Source organism: Pogoniulus pusillus, chromosome 3, assembly GCF_015220805.1.
Source record: "Pogoniulus pusillus isolate bPogPus1 chromosome 3, bPogPus1.pri, whole genome shotgun sequence".
Classification (NCBI taxonomy): Eukaryota; Metazoa; Chordata; class Aves; order Piciformes; family Lybiidae; genus Pogoniulus; species Pogoniulus pusillus.
The window spans coordinates 2780695-2794690 of NC_087266.1; the positions used below are offsets into that span (position 1 = coordinate 2780695).

The 13996-nt window shown below is 49.7% G+C and overlaps 1 protein-coding gene across 1 annotated transcript in view; it reads right to left on the reverse strand.

Annotated features, from left to right (window-relative positions):
• Nucleotides 1–13996, reverse strand: part of TENM4 (teneurin transmembrane protein 4) — a 704151-nt gene that overhangs the window by 530435 nt on the left and 159720 nt on the right. The gene's annotated exons all lie outside the window — the stretch shown is intronic.

Below are 13996 nucleotides of genomic sequence, written 5' to 3' on the forward strand. Positions count from 1 at the left end.
GCCCTAGCCAGTCAACTAGACCATGGCACTAAGTGCCTCAGACAGGCTTTTACTGAAGACCTCCAGGGTCAGTGACTCCACCACCTCCCTGGGCAGCCCATTCCAATGCCAATCACTCTCTCTGCCAACAACTTCCTCCAAACATCCAGCCTAGACATCCCCTGGCACAACTTGAGACTGTGTCCCCTTGTTCTATTGCTGGTTGCCTGGGAGAAGAGGCCACCCCCACCTGGCTACAATGTCCCTTCAGGTAGTTGTAGACAGCAATGAGCTCTGCCCTGAGCCTCCTCTTAGAATCATAGAATCATAGACTCATAGAATCAAGCAGGTTGGAAGAGACCTCCAAGCTCATCCAGTCCAACCTAGCACCCAGCCCTGGCCAATCAACCAGACCATGGCACTAAGTGCCTCAGCCAGGCTTGGCTGCAACACCTCCAGCCACAGCCACTCCACCACCTCCCTGGGCAGCCCATTCCAATGCCAATCACTCTCTCTGCCAGGAACTTCCTCCTAACATCCAGCCTGTACCTACCCTGGCACAACTTGAGACTGTGTCCCCTTCTGTTGCTGGTTGCCTGGTAGAAGAGCCCAACCCCACCTGGCTACAGCCTCCCTGCAGGCAGCTGCAGGCAGCAATGAGCTCTGCCCTGAGCCTCCTCTTCTCCAGGCTAAACAACCCCAGCTCCCTCAGCCTCTCCTCATAGGGTTTGTATATATATATTTATACATATATATATATATCATATATATTTTAAAGCCTACTTTCCATATCATAGAATCACAGAATCATAGAATCCTACAAAAGCTCCTCAGAAATCACTTGAGTCTCCACACTGATAGCACTTGAAAATGCCCCACACAGAGCACTCCAGCACCATTCACTGGTGGGCAATGTTGATTTGTCATGCTGCAAATTTGATTGAAAACAGGAGTTTATCAGTAAACTGCTGAAACAGCCTTGACTGTGGGGAAGTGAATTAGTGTAATTGCTGATGGCTTCTTTTTGTTATCAAGGAGTCTTGATTATAGCTTCATAGACTTAAATTATGGCAAATCTGGGACAAGATCAATTTAGTATCCAAGCAAATATTTATATGAGGCTGGAGATTGGCATATATTGATCTTTTTACAAGGAGCATAATTCTGTCTGCAAAATGCAGTAGCATTGAACAGTGCTGCTGCCACTGTGTGCTTCCTCAACAGCAAGGAGATGTGAAAGAAGATATAACTTGAGAAGTTGGAGGGTTCATCCCAATCACATGGAGCTGTGAACCCAAGTCAGTAGCTAAGGGCCACCCTTTTGAGGCAGCAGTGTGCCCGGGTGGGCAGCAGAGCCAATGGCATCCTGGCCAGGATCAGGAAGAGTGTGGCCAGTGGGACAAGGGAGGTTCTTCTGCCCCTGTGCTCAGCACTGCTCAGGCCACAGCTTGAGTGCTGTGTCCAGTTCTGGGTTCCTCAATTTTTTTTTCTTTGGGATATTCCACTGCTCTGTTTTCAACTCTTTCACCTCCAACAGCAAATCTCCTGCCTGGTTTCTTTTTCCCTGGAGAGACTACATTTTCAACATGACTATGTCCAGTTCTGGGCTCCTCAACTCAAGAGAGATGCTGAGATGCTGGAACATGTCCAGAGAAGTGCAACACCTTCCTCTCCCCACCAAGCACCTTACATTTAGCAATCCTTGGAGAAAACAGTTTTCAGGAGCAGTGTGGGCAGCAGGACAAGGGAGGTTCTTCTGCCCCTGTGCTCAGCACTGCTCAGGCCATAGCTTGAGTGCTGTGTCCAGTTCTGGGCTCCTCAATTGAAGAGAGATGTTGAGGTGCTGGAAGGTGCCCAGAGAAGGGCAACAAGGCTGGTGAGGGGCCTGGAGCACAGCCCTGTGAGGAGAGGCTGAGGGAGCTGGGGGTGTGCAGCCTGCAGCAGAGGAGGCTCAGGGCAGAGCTCATTGCTGCCTGCAGCTGCCTGCAGGGAGGCTGTAGCCAGGTGGGGTTGGGCTCTGCTGCCAGGCAAGCAGCAACAGAAGAAGGGGACACAATCTGAAGCTGTGGCAGGGCAGGTCTAGGCTGGATGTGAGGAGGAAGTTGCTGGCAGAGAGAGTGATTGGCATTGGAATGGGCTGCCCAGGGAGGTGGTGGAGTGGCTGTGGCTGGAGGTGTTGAAGCCAAGCCTGGCTGGGGCACTTAGTGCCATGGTCTGGTTGGTTGGGCAGGGCTGGGTGCTAGGTTGGGCTGGCTGAGCTTGGAGCTCTCTTCCAAGGTGGTTGATTCTATGATTCTATAATTCTTTAGGTGGAGATTGATTGCTGCCAGGGTATGTATTGTAGATAAATTGATAACCAGCTCATGCAGCAAGTCTGAAATCCTGCTTGGAGGAAAAGAAACCATTCAAAGTATCTATCAGAGTCTCGTTTGTCAAGCCTGGCAATCGCTCACAGAGAACAGCACCCAGGGCAGAGCATCAGCTGCAACATTCTGAGTCTCCCAGCATATATGAGAGGTTTTGACACAAAGTAGAAGAGCATTTCTAACTTGTGGGATGTGGAAGGAACCCTCGAGAAGTGATGACCCTCCCCAGCCAAGGCTGCTTTTGCTGCGGGGGAAAGGCGTGTGTGGGGGTAGGGACCAGAAGGGCTCGGATTACCTTTTGTTGCGGCTTGACAGCTGAAAAGCCCCCGGTGAATAATTACCCTTTAAACTAACAAACAAGGGGAAAGGGGGGGGGGGGGGGGGAAATGCAGATGAAGAGAAGAGAAGAGAAGAGAAGAGAAGAGAAGAGAAGAGAAGAGAAGAGAAGAGAGGAGAAGAGAGGAGAAGAGAGGAGAAGAGAGGAGAAGAGAGGAGAAGAGAGGAGAAGAGAGGAGAAGAGAGGAGAAGAGAGGAGAAGAGAGGAGAAGAGAGGAGAAGAGAGGAGAAGAGAGGAGAAGAGAGGAGAAGAGAGGAGAAGAGAGGAGAAGAGAGGAGAAGAGAGGAGAAGAGAGGAGAAGAGAGGAGAAGAGAGGAGAAGAGAGGAGAAGAGAGGAGAAGAGAGGAGAAGAGAGGAGAAGAGAGGAGAAGAGAGGAGAAGAGAGGAGAAGAGAGGAGAAGAGAGGAGAAGAGAGGAGAAGAGAGGAGAAGAGAGGAGAAGAGAGGAGAAGAGAGGAGAAGAGAGGAGAAGAGAGGAGAAGAGAGGAGAAGAGAGGAGAAGAGAGGAGAAGAGAGGAGAAGAGAGGAGAAGAGAGGAGAAGAGAGGAGAAGAGAGGAGAAGAGAGGAGAAGAGAGGAGAAGAGAGGAGAAGAGAGGAGAAGAGAGGAGAAGAGAGGAGAAGAGAGGAGAAGAGAGGAGAAGAGAGGAGAAGAGAGGAGAAGAGAGGAGAAGAGAGGAGAAGAGAGGAGAAGAGAGGAGAAGAGAGGAGAAGAGAGGAGAAGAGAGGAGAAGAGAGGAGAAGAGAGGAGAAGAGAGGAGAAGAGAGGAGAAGAGAGGAGAAGAGAGGAGAAGAGAGGAGAAGAGAGGAGAAGAGAGGAGAAGAGAGGAGAAGAGAGGAGAAGAGAGGAGAAGAGAGGAGAAGAGAGGAGAAGAGAAGAGAAGAGAAGAGAAGAGAAGAGAAGAGAAGAGAAGAGAAGAGAAGAGAAGAGAAGAGAAGATCCCTTGACCCCTCCCTGTATATACAACAGCTCCCCTCGAAATAAAACCTAAGTAAGAATAAAACTTGTAGATGAAAAAACGATGTGACTTGCCTTTCTGCTTTTGGCAAGCATACACAGAGACATAAAGCATTGGAAGACTCCCCTCTATCACAGGTCTCTTCCAACCTGGTTCGTTCTAGGATCATGTTTATCTTCTGCTTTTCCAAGCTCCATCCTCTGGGGCTGCAGGTCTCATGCAAAATGCAATTAAAGCGAATCAAGGCAAAGCACAGCAGCCAAAAAGCGCAGCCTGGGTTGAAGGCTCCATTGTTTCAGGCACAAAAGAAGGGCTCCTGGAGAGCAGCAGTTGTCGTCTGTTTTGCATGCTCTTTCTTTTGCTCTTAATTGGCATTATGTGGAAACTTATCTAGAAGGCCATGGGAACCAAAAGGCATCCTTTGCCCCCTCCTTCTTTGTACAAGCAGAGCTCAATTAAAGTACAATTATCTCCCTTTTGCTATTAGCATCCTCGTCTAAGGGATCAACGCAGGGAAGAGAAGCTCTGTTAGGCTGAGGGCAGCCTTAGGAAAATCCATGCAAGGATCATAAAGAAAATAAAGGAGGCAGAAGTGGTCCCAGCTTTGGTGAGCTCAAGTGCAGTGTTTCCTTAAATTATGTGTTCTGGGTTTCTAGATGACTTTCTAAACACATTTATTTTCACAGGGGAGTAACTGACCTGGGGCTCTTCAGCCTGGAGGAGAGAAGGCTTTGAGGAGACCTTAGAGTGGTCTTCCAATATCTGAAGGGGACCTGCAGGAAGGCTGGGGAGGGACTATTGACAAGGTCTTGTAATGACAGGATGAGGAAGAATGGGTTTGAACTGGCAGAGGGGAGATTTAAAGTAGATAAGAAAAGCCTGGGTGAGGCACTTAGTGCCATGGTCTGGTTGACTGGCTAGGGCTGGGTGCTAGGTTGGACTGGATGAGCTTGGAGCTCTCTTCCAACATGCTTGATTCTATGATAACTTCTTTCCAGTGAGGGTGGTGAGACACTGGCACAGGATGCCCAGGGAGGTTGTGGACACACTCCTCCTAATACACCCTAGGATCCCATTGGCCTTCTTGGCCAGCAGGGCACATTGCTGTGCCATGGGGAACTTGTTAGCCACCAGGACCCCCAGCTCCCTCTCCACAGGGCTGCTCTCCAGCAGATCACCTCCCAGCCTGTACTGGTTTATTTTTCCTCCCCAGATGCTCTGCATACCTTCTGTATCAGTAGCCATGCCCAAGTTAGCAAAGGTTTGCCCCAGCACTCATTCTGTCTCATCAGCAGCTACTAAGAATATGCCTGTGTCAGGAAGCGTCATGCAGTTTATCGCCTCAGCAAGCCCTGCCAGCATGCAGCAGCACATGTCCCACTTGCATCCCTGTTTTGCCCCTGGATGTAACTGGGCCTAAAAAAAAACTCAGCAAGAAAACAAACAAACAAACTGCCACTTTTTCTTTTTTTTTTTTCTTCCTCTCCTCTCCTCTCCTCTCCTCTCCTCTCCTCTCCTCTCCTCTCCTCTCCTCTCCTCTCCTCTCCTCTCCTCTCCTCTCCTCTCCTCTCCTCTCCTCTCCTCTCCTCTCCTCTCCTCTCCTCTCCTCTCCTCTCCTCTCCTCTCCTCTCCTCTCCTCTCCTCTCCTCTCCTCTCCTCTCCTCTCCTCTCCTCTCCTCTCCTCTCCTCTCCTCTCCTCTCCTCTCCTCTCCTCTCCTCTCCTCTCCTCTCCTCTCCTCTCCTCTCCTCTCCTCTCCTCTCCTCTCCTCTCCTCTCCTCTCCTCTCCTCTCCTCTCCTCTCCTCTCCTCTCCTCTCCTCTCCTCTCCTCTCCTCTCCTCTCCTCTCCTCTCCTCTCCTCTCCTCTCCTCTCCTCTCCTCTCCTCTCCTCTCCTCTCCTCTCCTCTCCTCTCCTCTCCTCTCCTCTCCTCTCCTCTCCTCTCCTCTCCTCTCCTCTCCTCTCCTCTCCTCTCCTCTCCTCTCCTCTCCTCTCCTCTCCTCTCCTCTCCTCTCCTCTCCTCCTGTTTTGCTTTCCTTTAGGATATTCCACTGCTCTGTTTTCAACTCTTTCACCTCCAACAGCAAATTCTCCTGCCTGGTTTCTTTTTTCTCCCTGGAGAGATTATGTTTTGCACATGACTATGTCCAGTTCTAGGCTCCTCAACTCAAGAGAGATGTTGAGATGCTGGAACATGTCCAGAGAAGTGCAACACCTTCCTCTCCCCACCAAGCACCTTACATTTAGCAGTCCTTGAAGAAAACAGTTTTCAGGAGCAGTGTGGGCAGCAGGACAAGGGAGGTTCTTGTGCCCCTGTGCTCAGCACTGCTCAGGCCACACATTGAGTGCTGTGTCCAGTTGTGGGCTCCTCAATTCAAGAGAGATGTTGAGGTGCTGGAAGGTGTTGAGAGAAGGGCAGCAAGGCTGGGGAGGGGCCTGGAGCACAGCACTGTGAGGAGAGGCTGAGGGAGCTGAGGGTGTGCAGCCTGCAGCAGAGGAGGCTCAGGGCAGAGCTCATTGCTGCCTGCAACTGCCTGCAGGGAGGCTGTAGCCAGGTGGGGTTGGGCTCTGCTGCCAAGCAAGCAGCAACAGAAGAAGGGGACACAGTCTCAAGTTGTGGCAGGGGAGGTCTAGGCTGGATGTGAGGAGGAAGTTGCTGGCAGAGAGAGTGATTGGCATTGGAATGGGCTGCCCAGGGAGGTGGTGGAGTCACTGCCCATGGAGGTGTTCAGGCAAAGCCTGGCTGAGGCACTTAGTGCCATGGTCTGGTTGATTGGCCAGGGCTGGGTGCTAGGTTGGATCTTGGAGGTCTCTTCCAACCTGGTTGATTCTATGATTCTTAAGGTGAATCTTGCAGAGTAGAGTTAAAGGTTGGAGTTGGTGATCCTTGCCAACCTGGATGTTTCTGTGATTCTGTGGCAGCAGAACACAGAGGTGCTGCAGAGCTGCCCCCCTGCTGCACCAAGGTCTTGCCATCGAATCTCAGTGCTAACAGTTTCAAGATGTTCTGTTTGACAACTGAACATAGGCTGCCTAACTGAGTTAATTTCCAATGTAAATTAGTGGAACACTGCCTGGTAAGATGGTTTTCAGGAAGCCACCAACTCTTTGACCTCCAACAGCAAATCTCCTGCCTGGTTGTTGTCTTCCCTGCTGCAGCTATGCGATCCTCCTGACTGAACAGGTGACAACGCCACCCAGGTTGTGCTTCTGACTTTTGTCATTGCAAACATGCTTCTTTTAGTGTGGTTGACCAGTGGAATGGAGAGAGAAAAACAGTGTCCCATCTCCAAAAGCCACCTGAAACACAGGTGGCCCCTGCAGAGTCTCTCAGTAAGGATGGCAATTGCAAGCAGGCAAACCAGTCCCACCTGTACAACTGTCGATGGAGTTACTGGCAGAGGTTTTGGAGCTTCTGAGAGTGGGGTAAGTGTCCTAAGTGTCCTAGGAGTGGGGCAAGGCCTCAAAGAAGTGTTAAGGAGTTGGCTAAAGAGGTTAGAAAAGGTTCATACAAGAGACAGCAACGTGGAAATCATGCCACAAAACTTCCTCCCTGCCCTCCCAGGATGTAACACCCAGAGAGCAGCGGAACAGGATGAGCAAATCCCTGTCTCCCAGCACAGAGATGAAACCTGCAGGGAAACAGCTGTGGTGGAGAGGACTGAAATGAATGTCAAGCGATAGATGAGATTGTGGCTGAGAGTTTGATGAGATTTATCACTGCAAATGCTTTCCCTGGCAAATGTCACACCATTAAAATGCAAAAACTCCCCAGGGAATTAAGAAAACAAAGCGAAACTCAGAGGTGCTCTCCAGATAAAGGGCAGCTCCAGACTCAGTCCTCTAACTCTCAGGGCCATGGATGGCCTCCTTTGTAAGCAAGTGTGGAGAAGTGCTAAGAAGTACTTTCAGCTCATCAAGGCCACCAATTATGACTGCAGAGTACATGTTTTATGGACAGCAAAGATGTTTTGCTAAGCATCCTTCACAAGGTGGCTAAGCCTAAGTGGGAACATCACCTGGAGCACATTCTGCAGCTAAGCACTGCCCAGCAGAGCTGCATTTTTACACAGGGTCTAGTATGGGAGATTTTAGCCTGGAGAAGAGGAGGCTCAGGGCAGACCTCATTGCTGTCTACAACCACCTGAAAGGAGGCTGTAGCCAGGTAGGGGTTGGTCTCTTCTCTCAGACAACCAGCAACAGAAGAAGGGGACACAGTCTCAAGTTGTGCCAGGGGAGGTCTAGGCTGGATGTGAGGAGGAAGTTGTTGTCAGAGAGAGTGATTGGCATTGGAATGGGCTGCCCAGGGAGGTGGTGGAGTTGCTGTGCCTGGAGGTGTTGAAGCCAAGCCTGGCTGGGGCACTTAGTGCCATGGTCTGGTTGACTGGCCAGGGCTGGGTGCTAGGTTGGACTGGATGAGCTTGGAGGTGTCTTTCACCATGCAGAGATGATCAAACCTCCTTGGGCCAGATGTCCACCACAGAAGAACATTTCTTCAACCTTTGTAGTCTCGATCCCTATCCTGCTGTTCTGACAGGCACTTACATTTCTTGGCTAGAGTAGATTTGGAAGGTCCTTCTGAAGGCTACCACATCCTGCTGCTTGTCTTTTCTGAGCTGAGCTGCAACTGAGAGGTGCTGATCCCTGTATTAAAATCTCATGTACTTATCTTTCACAACAAGGCCACATTAGGTTAATATATTGTTAATAGTAAGTGCTCAGGATAACCACTTTCAGCTGAGTCAGGCTGCCCAGTCCTGCTATCAGGTTAAATGTGATAAAACAAAGAACTTGCTTCTTTGCCTGGACTAGATAAGAGTCATGTCTGTTTGGCATCCACAGGAGGAAAAAAAAAGGAGGGGAGGGGGTGGGAAATCAACAAAAAAGCCTAGACTTAATTTAGCAATAGAGTGAAAAAGGTGACTGCTCACTTCAAAGGCACATAAACTGTTACCAGATTTATGTTTGTCCATTATTATCAGTGCTGTTACTGCAAAAATGGAGTCAGGGGAAGGATCTCACCTGTTGAAGGAGAGTTTTAAATTGCCTTCCTTATTTAAGCCTGTCCTTCGTGTTAGGATTTAATAGGAGTCCTCATAGAGGCTTAATGCATGCTGAAGTGGGGTTGTTTTTGCAGCAGCAGCAGCAGGACTCAAGGGTGCTTTCTTGTACCAGGTGATGGCAAATCCTACAAGTCACTTTCATTTGTTTTTCCATCCCTCTGTGTTTTGGGGTATGCTGTTGCAGGGGAGATGAATACCCCTGCTCACATTCCTGTCTATTTTGCCTTATGATGTTCAGCAGCTTCTTAAAGCATAGAATCATAGAATGGTTTAGGTTGGAAGAGACCCCAAGGATCATCCAGCTCCAAACCCCTGCCATAGGCAAGAATGCCTCCCACTAGAGCAGGTTGCTCAAGGCCTCATCCAACCTGGCCTTGAACACTTCCAGGGAGGTTGTGGAGCACAGAAGCACAGAATGTGATCAGAGATCTATGCTGAAAATTGCTTTCTGCAGCAGAGCAAATGAAAACTAAAATCTTGTGTGTCCAAGGAACACATCTGCCACCTCCAGGGACAGTGACTCCACCACCTCCCTGGGCAGCCCATTCCAATGCCAATCACTCTCTCTGCCAGCAACTTCCTCCTCACATCCAGCCTAGACCTGCCCTGGCACAGCTTCAGACTGTGTCCCCTTCTTCTGTTGCTCCTTGCCTGGCAGAAGAGACCAACCCCACCTGGCTGCAGGTCACCTGGGAGCCTCCTCTTCTCCAGACTGAACAGCCCCAACTCTTTCAGTGTCAATGTCAGTGTCACTGCAGCTTGTCCTGTTGCTGGCTGCCTGGCAGCAGAGCCCAACCCCACCTGGCTACAGCCTCCCTGCAGGCAGCTGCAGGCAGCAATGAGCTCTGCCCTGAGCCTCCTCTGCTGCAGGCTGCACACCCCCAGCTCCCTCAGCCTCTCCTCACAGGGCTGTGCTCCAGGCCCCTCCCCAGCCTTGCTGCCCTTCTCTCAACACCTTCCAGCACCTCAATATCTCTCTGGAATTGAGGAGCCCAGAACTGGACACAGGTTGCATGGGGCTCTGAGCAATCTGATCTAGCTAAAATCACAGAATGGGCCTCTTTTTGATCAGATGCAGCAGGAGAAATAGATGGGAAAGGAGTGCACTGGCTGCAGCAGAAGGGCATCAAAGCCAACCACAGCCAGCCTTTTCAAGTTGGGCAACATAATGCCACCCACTGAATGCTGCCTTTCCCCACCTGAGCAGAACCAGTCTGATCAGCAGTGAACCACAGCTTCCATCCACAGCGGCAAATGAGCAGCCACTCTGAAAATCAGCCCCTTTCCAGATCAGTGCTGACTGCTCCAAAACAAAGACACTGCCTCAAAAGCACTCTGAGAAATGCTGTACCTACCTCGAGGCGTTTTATTCCTTTCAAGCAGCAGGTCAAAGAACAGCCCCTGTTATTTGTACTGTTCACACTCATTTGCTGGGAGCACTGCTTTTTGCCAGCTGGATTCAGCAGGTTACACTTGCACCAGCCAGCAGGGCATACCTGGGAGGCAGCTATGGACCAGCCCTTTCAAGTAGAGATGTGATTGCCCCACAGTTAGAATGGGCTCACTCCCATATTGACAAGGTCTTGCAATGTCAGGGCAAGGGGCAATGGGTTTAAATTGGAACAGAGGAGATTTAGACTGGATGTTAGGAAGAAGTTCTTTACAGTGTGGGTGGTGAGACACTGGATTAGGTTGCTCAGGGAGGTTGTGGCTGCTCCCTCCTGGAGGTGTTCAAGGCCAGGTTGGATGAGGTCTTGAGCAACCTGTTCTAGTGGGAGGTGTCCCTGCCTATGGCAGGGAGTTGGAACTGGATGATTTTTGAGGTCACTTCCAACCTCTAAACTATTCTATGATTCCTTATTTATGGGTCAGCAAAATGCATAGAAACTATGGAGCAGAACTGGAAGAAGAGGGGAGTGTGTGTGTAGGGGGGGGAAGAGGTGAGTGTCTTATAATTAAGCTTCATTTAAATCATCCACAGACATCTGAACACCACTTTGATTTTAACCATGTGTTTATACCCATGGAACTGACCCATGGAAGAGAGCTCCAAGCTCAGCCAGCCCAACCTAGCACCCAGCCCTATCCAACCAACCAGACCATGGCACTAAGTGCCTCAGCCAGGCCTGGCTTCAACACCTCCAGGCACAGTGACTCCACCACCTCCCTGGGCAGCCCATTCCAATGCCACTCTCTCTCTCTGCCAGCAACTTCCTAACAACATCCAGCCTAGACCTCCCCTGCCACAACTCCAGACTCTGTCCCCTTCTGTTGCTGGTTGCCTGGGACAAGAGCCCAACCCCAGCTGGCTACAGCCTCCCTGCAGGCAGCTGCAGGCAGCAATGAGCTCTGCCCTGAGCCTCCTCTGCTGCAGGCTGCACACCCCCAGCTCCCTCAGCCTCTCCTCACAGGGCTCTGCTCCAGGCCCCTCACCAGCTTCATCACCCTCCTCTGGACACATTCCAGCACCTCCAACATCCCTCTTGAATTGAGGAGCCCAGAGCTGGACACAGCACTCAAGCTGTGGCCTGAGCAGTGCTGAGCACAGAGGCAGAAGAACCTCCCTTGTCCTGCTGCCCACACTGCTCCTGATACTCAGTTTGCTGTAGGCTCTCACCTCATTATACTGTTACCACTTACCACGATACCCTGACTTGGAAAACACTTTTTTTTTCCTTTGACAACTTTTCACCTCTCTCTCTCTCTTTTTGTTTCTTCCTTCTCTCCCCCTCCCCTTCTCTCTCTGTTTTTTTCTTTCCCTTTGATGCAGTCTTTATCTTGTGGTGAGATCTTTCTCAGGGCTCTGCTTTTTCAAATCCTGACTACAGACACAACATTTCAGTTCACACCAGCCCTATTAATTCTAAGTAACCAAACTCCAACACAATGCATATTTCATTTCAGTAGGCTAGATGGCCAAGTGCAGGGTCCTGGATCTGGGTCAAGGCAATCCCAAGCACAAATACAGGCTGGGCAGTGACCTGGGGTGGTTTATTTTTTGTTACTCATCAGGGCAATGACTGAGTCACAAATCACACAGAATCAACCAGGCTGGAAGAGATCTCCAAGATCACCCAGTCCTACCTATCAGCCATGGCACTAAGTGCCTCATCCAGGCTTTTCTTGAAAACCTCCAGGGACAGCAACTCCACCACCTCCCTGGGCAGCCCATTCCAATGGCAAATCACTTCCTCTGCTTCATTAATTTGCATGGTTTAATATATCTGCCTAACACAGAGAGCCACTCTGCCCTCTTCTTCCTTGCCTATCCCTTCTGAAAAGTTGGTACCCATCAACAGCCACCCTTCATTTGAGGGAATCATCCCACCAAGTTTCCACACTGGCTGCTGTATCATAGTTTCCCTGCAGCTCAGTGGCCTCCAGCTTCTCCTCTTTGTTGCCCATGCTGTGTGCATTAGTGTATAAACATTTCAGGGAGGGAGTTGTATCACAGTATCATCAGGGTTGGAAGAGACCTCACAGATCATCAAGTCCAACCCTCTCTAAGTTGCCAACAGGCTGCTCCACAAATGTTGGGTTGCTACACCCAGGGCTCTCCATATCAAGGCCAGATACATCCCTGCCCCCCTTTAAAACTAGTTTAAAGCCATTCTGCTTTCCTGCCCCCCCTTTAAAACTAGTTTAAAGCCAAGCTACTTCCATGCCCCTCTTTAAAATTAGTTTAAAGCCAAGCTACTTCCCTGCCCCCCTTTAAAACTAGTTTAAAGCCAAGCTACTTCCCTATCCCCCTTTAAACACTAGTTTAAAGCCAAGCTACTTCCATGCCTCCCTTTAAAACTAGTTTAAAGCCATTCTACTTCCCTGCCCCCCTTTAAAACTAGTTTAAAGCCATTCTACTTCCCTGCCCCCCTTTAAAACTAGTTTAAAGCCATTCTACTTCCCTGCCCCCCTTTAAAACTAGTTTAAAGCCAAGCTACTTCCCTGCTCCCCTTTAAAACTAGTTTAAAGCCATTCTACTTCCCTGCCCCCCTTTAAAATTAGTTTAAAGCCAAGCTACTTCCCTGCCCCCCTTTAAAACTAGTTTAAAGCCAAGCTACTTCCATGCCCCCCTTTAAAACTAGTTTAAAGCCAAGCTACTTCCATGCCCCCCTTTAAAACCAGTTTAAAGCCAAGCTACTTCCCTGCTCCCCTTTAAAACTAGTTTAAAGCCATGCTACTTCCCTTCCTCCCTTTAAAACTAGTTTAAAGCCATGCTACTTCCCTTCCTCCCTTTAAAACTAGTTTAAAGCCAAGCTACTTCCCTGCCCTCCTTTGAAACTAGTTTAAAACCACACTCCTTTAAACTAGCCCATCCTCATACTCCTCTCCCAGATGCCACTTCCCAACTGCATTAAACACATGCAGACATGTTCTGTGTCACACACTTAAGATGATGCCTCTCCACTCTACCTATCAAGGTAAATCTCTTATCATAGAATCAACCAGGTTGGAAGAGACCTCCAAGATCATCCAGTCCAACCTAGCACCCAGCCCTAGTCAGTCAACCAGACCATGGCACATATGACTACATCCACAGCCTGCCCCACATTCACCAGGTGGGTAACTGATCATAAAAGGAGATCAGGTTGGTGAGGCAGGACCTGCCCTTCCTAAACCCATGCTGGCTGGGCCTGATCCCTTGGCTATCATGTAGGTGCTTTGTGATGGCACTCAAGATGACCTGTTCCATCACCTTGCCTGGCACTGAGGTCAGGCTCACAGGCCTGTAGTTTTCTGGTTCCTCCTTTCAACCCTTCTTGTGGATATCTCCTATTTCATCACTGAACATCTTAATTATTGCACAATCCCTTTCATTTTTCACATGGAAAGCTGCCCTTAATGACACTCCCTGGATGCAAAGGTCATTTCTTCCCAGCACTGAGGCTTCTCTTTCCCATTAATACACAAACTAGGCTGTCTGGATCCAATCAACCCACACCAGCATTGTCCATGTGCTGGATTTTCAAATGAGGGCTTCTGTGCTTTAGTCCATGCTGCTCCCCATAAATATCTCTGCAGTAACCTTGTTCTTGTCTCCCTTTCTCTGCAGTACTATCTAGAAATCACTGACAAGGCTACAGATGCTTTGTTAGAGTTGCCTGTCACACTGACCACAAGAAAAGCCTGGATGAGGCACTTAGTGCCATGGTCTAGTTGACTGGATAGGGCTGGGTGCTAGGTTGGACTGGATGATCTTGGAGCTCTCTTCCAACCTGGTTGGTTCTATTCTATTCTTTTCTATCCATGGGTCTCCACCTGCCCATCACTGTCTGTGGCTTCTTGAGTTGTACTTAGATCT